The sequence below is a fragment of the Rhipicephalus sanguineus genome, chromosome 5 (assembly GCF_013339695.2).
Source record: "Rhipicephalus sanguineus isolate Rsan-2018 chromosome 5, BIME_Rsan_1.4, whole genome shotgun sequence".
Taxonomy (NCBI): domain Eukaryota; kingdom Metazoa; phylum Arthropoda; class Arachnida; order Ixodida; family Ixodidae; genus Rhipicephalus; species Rhipicephalus sanguineus.
In genome coordinates this window covers 127,524,947-127,533,984 of record NC_051180.1, presented here as the reverse complement: position 1 = coordinate 127,533,984, position 9,038 = coordinate 127,524,947, and the positions used below count along the sequence as shown (strand labels likewise).

At 42.3% G+C, this 9,038-nt stretch overlaps 1 long non-coding RNA gene across 1 annotated transcript; it reads left to right on the top strand.

The window, feature by feature from the left end:
* Positions 1-2,218: 2,218 nt before the first annotated feature.
* LOC125758560 (uncharacterized) lies at positions 2,219-8,307 on the top strand. Its single transcript, XR_007416221.1, has 3 exons — positions 2,219-2,382; positions 4,356-4,425; positions 8,270-8,307. It is a non-coding gene; the product is annotated as an uncharacterized LOC125758560 (long non-coding RNA).
* The last annotated feature ends 731 nt before the right edge of the window (positions 8,308-9,038 follow it).

The following is a 9,038-nucleotide window of genomic DNA, read 5'->3' as shown; positions in this document are numbered from 1 at the left end:
TCCGCTGGTAGTCCTCGGTGCGTAAATCTAACGGCAAAAGTGCTAACACCGACCGAACTAAATAAACACGTACAAGTAAGGAAATGAGAAAACCTTACCCATTTATTAGAATAAAGCTGAATTAGAACACATTCAGAAGGAGGTAATATTCACCACACAGGCACATCGTTCACGCGCATTCACTTCGGTTCGCACAGACCGTCCGTTTCTCTACCGCTGTCACTGACGGCCAGAACACGGCCACACAACACGTCTCTTCCTCCACATAACCACAAACAACAACAACACGGGGACATTACGGGAATTCAGCCTTGAGACGTCCCCCTTTCCCTTGAGGACGCAAGCCGAATGGAGGGAAACAGGCGGGAGCCCGGGCTCAACGAGGGGACCGCACACAACGCCCTTAACTTTGTTATAGCTTACGAATGCAAACGTACCGTGCAACCACCAGCACAAACACGTGCATTGAACGTACACAAAATGAAACGACGGGAAATTTAGCAAACACGTTATTGTGACGGCTAGTGTTTAGCCGAAAAGAAAGTTTAGCCAACACGAGTCAGCGAGTCAGCAACGCTATAGAAACGCGCAAAATACCCGTTTAACACTAGCTGCATTTGTTTTCAGTAGCGTAGATGCACATTTGATTAAACTTTTGTAGTAGGATTAAGTTATACGCGCATGAATGGATGATTTCAAGCGCAAAAACGCGCATAGCTTCGCTCCCATAACAGTCACTCATACGGATAAGGGCGTCTTTCGTTAGGTGCCCTTAAAATGTCCTAAGGTGGGTCTTTGAAAGGTCGTCGCTTTACCTTTTAATTCACTTTACCCGAAATTCTACTTACGAAAGGCCGCCTTTACGCGTAAGGAAAGGGACGTTTGTGAATACGAGCGGGAGCTGCCAGTATAACCATTAGCAGCTCGCGATTGATGACTATGAAGTCTAAGCAAACAGTTCGAAATAAGGCAACAATTTCGCGCAGTGCGTTTACATTATTCCAATATTAGGACTTCCGTCGGCTCCGATGTCATCAAAAAATTATGTTGCAGTAATGTGTGCCCTTCGCGCGACGGGCGCGTGACGGCACTGGTGAAACAGTGAGAGCGCCCAAGGCGCAACGCGAAGCGGCAGACATATGCTGTTTTACCCCATGCATTTACAGCGGACACAATTCTTCATAACTTACTTCCGGCAGCTGTGTCACAATTTCCTAATGCATGTTGCACGAACGGTGTGATTTCGTGCATTAAGAAACGGCACAAAAATACATCGCACAGCGCATTTGCAGTGCGTACAACGTGCACTCGTGGGCACCGAGATGAAAACGTTTTCGTGTCTTTTGAACCACGTATACAACACGCGAAAAACGCAATCACGGTTCGTTATCTTTTGTATTGTGTTTCCGCGTGATTGGAATGCTATGTCAACGCCCCGCTAAAGTCCCGCGATGAAGCAAAACGCGTTGAGCTGTACCAAGCGAGAAGCAATGAACCACATGGTTCAAAGCAGACTCGCTTTTGTATTAATAAATGAAGTTAAGGCTGAAGGTAAACATTCGTTAAGCTGCGGATGTAATTACACGACAAACTGTTCGTGAATGCATGATGTGCATTTTCACATTGCAGTCAAAGGCCGACCTCCCCTGAACAACTTCACTAACTATTCCACTACATCTGTATAACTTGCTGTAAATTTCAATGACAGATTGATGAGACAAAACATATAAGATAGCGCATTTCCTTCTTGCAGCGTTAGCACACGTGTTTGAGCTATTTGTAGCAACGTACACACGATTTTTCTGTTGATATGTTGATACCGAAACTGAAACTGAGGTGGTGGTGGCGCTAGTGTCGCCATTATCGCCCTGCCGCTTTTTTTTTTTTTTTCTCTCTTCCCAGACATGGCGGCGTCCAGCATTTCGTGTGTGTGTCGTAGTGCCGAGTTTTGTTCATGCGGTGGATTTTTACTGCGTTGCCTCGCGTTGTGTGTTGTGTGTTGCGGTTACTGACGTAAGCGCAAGTTCTTCACTGAGTATGATCCGCGGCACCGTGCAAATAGTGACCAGATGCCGGCCGTGCGACTCCGTTCTCTGCGACTCCTTTGTTCGGTGTGATCGAGGGACGTGATTCATAGCTTTGGAGACCCTCTTTACACCGTGCCCTCTTCAAACGTTTCCACACATCAGTGAGTAGCAGCATCGCAATCTTTACTCGACGGCACGCTCTGTGGGCCTAAAATGCCTTGACGTTCGAGCACTTCGGGAGCTATACCGGCGGACAGCCGGATGCGGGTAGCTTGGCCGTTCCTTGCTCTGCGCATCGCTTGAAAACCGGCGGTCATCCTGCAGTGTACGCTGCCAGCGTGCTTTCTTGCCAGAGGTAAGTGATTTTGAATGTTACGCTTCGTACGTTGTCAGTCGTTCTTATTGTAGTATGCGTTGTCGCTGAAGGAAATCGCATAACTTGTTGGTACCACATATCGTTGTTGTGTGCATGGTGCTTGCGCACGACGTTTGTCCAAGAGCGTAATCAGTAGTTATATAAAGTTTTGGTAATTAGCTCGTGCGCACGCACTGCGCTATGTTAAAATTTGCTGAAAGGAGACATTTTTCTCAGACACACCATCGTCATGTGTTTTATGCGTGCAGTTTACACTTGTCAACTTACTTGGGGTAAAGTAATGAAATCGAAGCTTGATTTTATTTTTTCTTTTGAACGAGCTCTAAAGGAATGATCTCCAGCCACCGTGTTGAGCCATGAGCCGTGAATCAGTACAGTGGGAGAAATAAAGTGTATGTAGGGATATTTTCTTTAGGCGTGCATTTTGTGCGTCCTTAAGTAACGTGACTGTCAAAAGCGTTTAGGTTAGCACTCTTGGACTTTGTTTGTCGTCTTTTAAGCAATAGCTAAGGTAGATTTGCTAAAAATGTAATTTTTGCAGCATGACACTGTATTTAGTTTAGTCAGTTTGACCCATTTTTATGGGTGTTGTACCTAATTTGGCAAGGCGTACTCTCATCTGAATTTGCTATTGCTTTCGGCACTGTATGTGCGTTCGTGCATTGCAGTTACGTGTGACAGTGGTATTACGTGCAAAATTCGTGAACACGGGGTGTTGCTGGCACCCCGTGTTCACGAATTTTTCACCTCTTCAAGCTCCCATCTTACCCTCAACTTCTGCCTTTATTGGATTGGTATTACTTGTTTCCTAACTTCTGCAACTGTATAGCTTGTGGTAAGCACTCATCACTGTGTTTATGTGCTAGTGCTTTTATGTAAAACCATTCATACGCTATTCGCGCTCTACTGGTGGAGCGATAGATGGACTGCAGTTTTCCATGACGCTGGCAAGTATCATAAAGCACCACTTAAACAGCGCTGTAATCGTACCCACGAACTAGAGCTCAGGCTCTGTTACGGCACCATAAATTTTATTTGCTAAAGAATGCTAAATTGCATAAAGTATGCTATAAATGTGGTTGCACATTGTGTATGTTGCTAAGGGCACAAACAAGCCACCCTGCATCTAAGGTAGATAATATGGCACTCACATGGCTTGTTTCGTTGAACGTGCAACGTGGCATAGACCAGGAATGAAGCGCCGTGTCATCCAATTCTTCCCTCACCTATGCCGCGCTACACGTTCAGCTGAATATGATAACGTACCAACTCGCCCAACTTCCCGTGTTAATCCACTGACATGGCACAGTGAAACACTGGCATGCGGAGCTTTGTTGGATGTAAAAAGACATGTAGACCACAGAAATTCTGTGCAAAACTGGCATGCAGGAGCTTTGTTGGATGTAAAAAGACATGTAGACCACAGAAATTTTGTGCAACACTGGCATGTGTTGCACAAAGTGTATTTCTCATAAATTATGTTGAAGGCAGCAAAGCACATGCTGTCGACATTCATTCAGTAGAATCCATGGGAAACTGTATTGAGCAACAATCACATGTACGATGAGGCTTTGAAAATTTCAGATAATATTTATTCACATTTTCTTAGATGGGTAATTGTCGAATGCCCATTATAGCATGTGGCTGACAAGGATGTGTGTTATTAGTGAAATATATTGACCTCTGTCATGTTATTTTCTAACACATAAGCTGATCAGTGCATAATGTGTTAGTTCCATGATGAACAAAGTTAAAAATATGCCTGTATTTGTCAGTCCCATTTATTATTCAGTGTATGGTTTGCGTGAGACCATGCCTGCTTGGCATAACCTCTGAGTTGACTGGTAACAGCCTTATTACACAACTTTCTCTCAAAGCCTGTCCTACCAGATTTCTTTGGCAACAAACCAGACCAAATTCTCGGCAATGCTTTAACAAAGAAATTGTTGCAGCCGCCTCCCCTGCTGGTGATGACCATATGCAGCCAATGCTGATGTGAACCCGAGTGACGAACAAATGCAGGTAGGCCACAGCTCTGCTGTAAACAATTTTGACATTATTGTTGTCACAGATCAAACTTGCGATTTATATTTGACTACTCACATGTGGTGAGGTTCAATAAGTTTCATGTGCTACGCGCGAACATAGGAACATGTAGGAGTGCTAATGTGGAGTAGGAATCTTCTATAATACATAGGACATATGTGCCACACATCAACATCAAATTTAAAATGCATTTAGATCTGAAGCTGCTCAATACTAAAATGTGTCGTTTCATTTCTAGGTCTAGTTTAATCTATAACAACAACCTATATCAGGCACCAAAACAGCCGAATTTGTCAAGTCTAGAAACGGGTTACAGTGTTGTGTTGCTGTTCCGTGCATCCCTGTGTATCAAGGATTGTTCCTGTTTCCATTTGCATGTTTAGTAATGGCACCGCCCACAATTCCTGCATTTATTCAAGGAAATAGGGCCACATTCAGGAAATTTGGCTTTCATGTATACACCCTTGTACAGCAAAGAGATTTGTCTGTTATTGCTACAGGGTCATAATGAAGATAGCACAGAATACCACACACAAATACACACCATGCAGGGGCCTAACCAGAAAATTTGTTAATGGTAGCGGTCTTGCTGTACTTCATGTTTTTGTGCATGTGGACGTATGTGTGTGTGCGTTTATATGAACATGCAGCATTTCAAAATTTTGAGGGAGCTTGAAATCCCTCCTCCAGTTATGAAAATCACGCCATGACTTGTGATGTTTTGTGCAATATTTCATTCTTTTTTGCTGTTTTCATTTCAACATGTGTGAACGTTCCTGGAGCACCATTTTGAAGCTTTCCTACATATTCAAAGTTAGAGGGTGTTCTCACGGCGCTCTCTTTTTTATAATGCTACAGCTCTTTTGGGCAATACAAGAAGCACAATTACACACACTATTGACCCTTGTAGCATTTTTCTTCTCATTGTGAAGCAAGTAGGCTTGCAGTCAATCCTTCCTTTTGTTGTTGCATTGAACGTTACACATGGCTCTGAACATTCTCTCCTAGAGTTGAATTTTCGTGGCACTTTGGCGACACCTCATGCCAGCGCAGAGATACGCGTGGCATAAATGCGTTTGTTGCAGATAGGCACACAAAAGCAATGCTTCCTGAGGCGTACAGTGCCTATCCATACTTTGTACACACATCTTCAAAGCCATATGATTTTGGTCACAAATGCCATGTGGAACACGACAAAGAGATTCCTCTTATTGCAGTCTCCCTGGTACCAGTGAGTGGTACCATAGGTGAATCTCTACCATACTATGAACTTCTTTAGCGCCGAAATTCGATCAAGGATGGAGATACCCTGTTAGAATCTATACCAGCCAGGCTAAACTTTTTTTTTAATGCATTGAGTGACACGTGCCAAGGGATGCGGATTTGTTGAGTTTGACATCCCAGAAATTAACAGTAGCACACTTGTTCTTATAAAATAGTATTTTCGGTGGCCTCGAACCAAGCATTGGTGAGAAAACACATTCCACAAATAACACAGCAGCAATGCACAGCAGGGTGATTCCACGAGAGATCAAACATGCCTGTCCGGTCGATATTTTTGTTTTGCCTGGGTTTTTGATGTGTAATGTGAACACACTCAAAGTGCAGTGAACCAAAAATTTTATTTCCAAGAAACGCTGCCGGCGCAGCAAAAAAATATTTGAAGGTGGCGGTGCGGGCCTCCTGTTCTTGCTCACTGCAATGTTTTCGGATTTCACGGCAGAATCTAACGCGAACTATAAATGACGTGTTGGAAATTTTTTTCCTGGTTTTAAAACGCAATACTGTGAATTACATCCATGCATTTTTTATGCCGTTCTCAAAAGGAAGAAATGTGAAAAAATGGCAAACACGGTCGAAATAAAAAAAAGTGTGCTAAGTTTGAGGCGCCTTGGCGCCTTTCCTATTTCAAACAGAAACTTCAAAACAGTGTCAAATATAGAAAAGGACCTTTGCAACATTTTTACAGAAGATCATTTTCCTACGGGCAATGCAAAAAAAGAAAAAATAGTTAAAGAAGCGAGTTTTTTCAAACAAGTTCATTTTCAAAAATAAAAAATCCGGTCTAAATTTTGACGACAATTTTTTATCGAAGAGCGCTTATGTCAGTGAACACATGGTTTTAATATCATATGTCCTCATTTGCTTTGTTCACGAGATATAACAGGCCAAAATGACCCTTGCTATGTGTGGTCACTTTAGTGCGACTGATGGTTATCAGCTTGCATTGTGCGTAAATCTCAGTTTTAATTATTCTGATGCAGCAAAACCATGCTGTGGTGGCTGTTCATCAAGAAAAATATGTTCTCAGATTTTATTGGCACCTAGCGTATGCGAAAGTGGGCTTCTGCCGCCCTCTAGAAGGTGGATAGGACTGTAGAACTATTTGGAGTCAATAACTATCAATTTTTAAGTAGTGTCAAAACAGTGCAACAATTTCAGCCTTATGAGAATGCACATTCAGGCACTGCAGGAATGACCATTGTGTTAAGATATGGTGTCATTTTTTTATAGGCTAAGCAATGAGTCACTCACACACATTGCCTTGCGCCATATGGTGCATCACTACAATTTTCCTTCTTTGGTTCTTGTATTTTTTAGAAATCTGCTAAAAGGAGAGGGCAAGCAAACTTGTTACGATGAGCAACAGCTGTAACCTTCTTTTACACTCTTTTATGAAACTCGCTCCGTTATTGGAATGTTGCATTAATTGAATAGCTACTCAGCCAGACATGATGAATGCCCATTAGCTTGTGTGCTTATTAGTGTCCGGTTTCTTCAAAATCTAAAAACAAAAAAACAAAGATGTATATTCTACAGAAAAGGCCGTCAATAGGTGCGTCACATATACTTCATTTTGCCTATCAAAACAACATATCTTTTGCAACTCACTTCTGCGGAGTCTGTATGAAGGAAGCGTAATAATGAAAGACAGTTTCTCGTTCAAAAGAAAGTTATGTTTGTCTAGATAATTGTGCCTTGCAATTTATTTTGCTGATATTTGTTAACCACATTTGCATGCTTGCAATGCACAACTCAATCAGTAGTGTGCTTGATTGGAACTGCACTGGTTGGTGCAATATAAAAGGCAATAAAACAGCATTAGACAAGAAGATGTGAAGATGACACACACGCCACTTGGAAACAAGGCAGTCAGAGCCAATGTGAACACTTTTCTAGGCCTTTGGCCTAAAATGAAGCATATGCAATAGCAACCTCCTATCTACTAATACAAATAAGTCAACGCAAACAAAACTGGTGGCGTGGCCGACGTATCATTTTATTTTGCGCTTCTCTGTTGACTATGTCATTGCAATGTCGTAAGCAGCTATCTTGGCAATGGGGTTTAATAAAAACTGTTCACCATGCTCATCAACTTTGTCTCGGGTATTTAGCTGGGGGAGAGCGATAGCTTGAGCCATTTTCACAGCTGATTGGGGAAGTCATGTATGTACTGTTGATCATCATTCAAAGCCGCATAACCTTTCTATGTCATCGACGTTTGTAAATAATAATCGTCTCACAGTTCCAGATGAAGTGCATTTATAAAGTTTTTGCCCAGGTATTGTTATAAAAGTTGCACGCAGATAACCTAGTAGGTAACAGCCAAAATGCATTCTCACACACCGACGATGCATCTTGTCAAATTTACTTATGTTTGTAGCTTGTGGATGCTTCGAGAATTATTTCTTGGAAACTTTTTAAAATATTTGACTAGCAGCTTATACGAGCTCGTACTTTTTAACCTATGTGCATTTTTATAGTAAAAACATTATTTGTATTGTTTTGTTTAATATTTTGTATTGCGTTTTTGCTCTAGATCTGCAAAGGAGCTGTCCTGAGGCACCATGCTTACTCAAGTCATGCAGCGAGAGTCAGGTAAGTGTTATGTTCACCTTCCTGCAGCTGTGTTCGTGGTTCACTTGCAAAACTGTCATATTTTCATGAATTGGCAATGTGGGGACATTTATTCAAGACTGCGGTTGAGCAGCAAACGGTCGTGCCACTCTTCGCCATCCTAAATTAAGGTAGGCATGCAAACACGGGCACAAGAGAGAAATCGGGACAACAGAATTGCTGACTAACAGCTGAAGAAATGCAGAGCGGCTGAAAAGAAGGTAGACACAAACGCTTACCTGCACACGGGCATGGGTGACACTTATTAATCTGGCAGATGTGGGCTTTACCTGAGAGAAATGTGTAGGCATTTGATTCATTCTTTATACAAATCATTCGACGGCTGCCTCAAGCATGCACTTCCACTGCTATTAATATGCCAGGCATATCGATACTAGCTATAGTAGCTTGCATTCATCGAATTTTGGTGTGCATATACACCTCGACAATGCAAAGGTAAATTAGTGTGTTTAGCCACTGGTTTACGACCTCTTACGTTCCGTTAATCTCTGAATAACACAGCAGCCCATCTGTCCTATGTAGAAACAGCCACAGCTACAAAGAACAGAACCGAGCTACACAGCAATCAGTAAACTAGTGGGTGTGTCTTGCAAAAAATATTTGAGTCTGCCTTTGTCATTCCCTGCTCATAATTTCTCAGTACAGTGGCGCAATCTTACCTGGCCCATTGG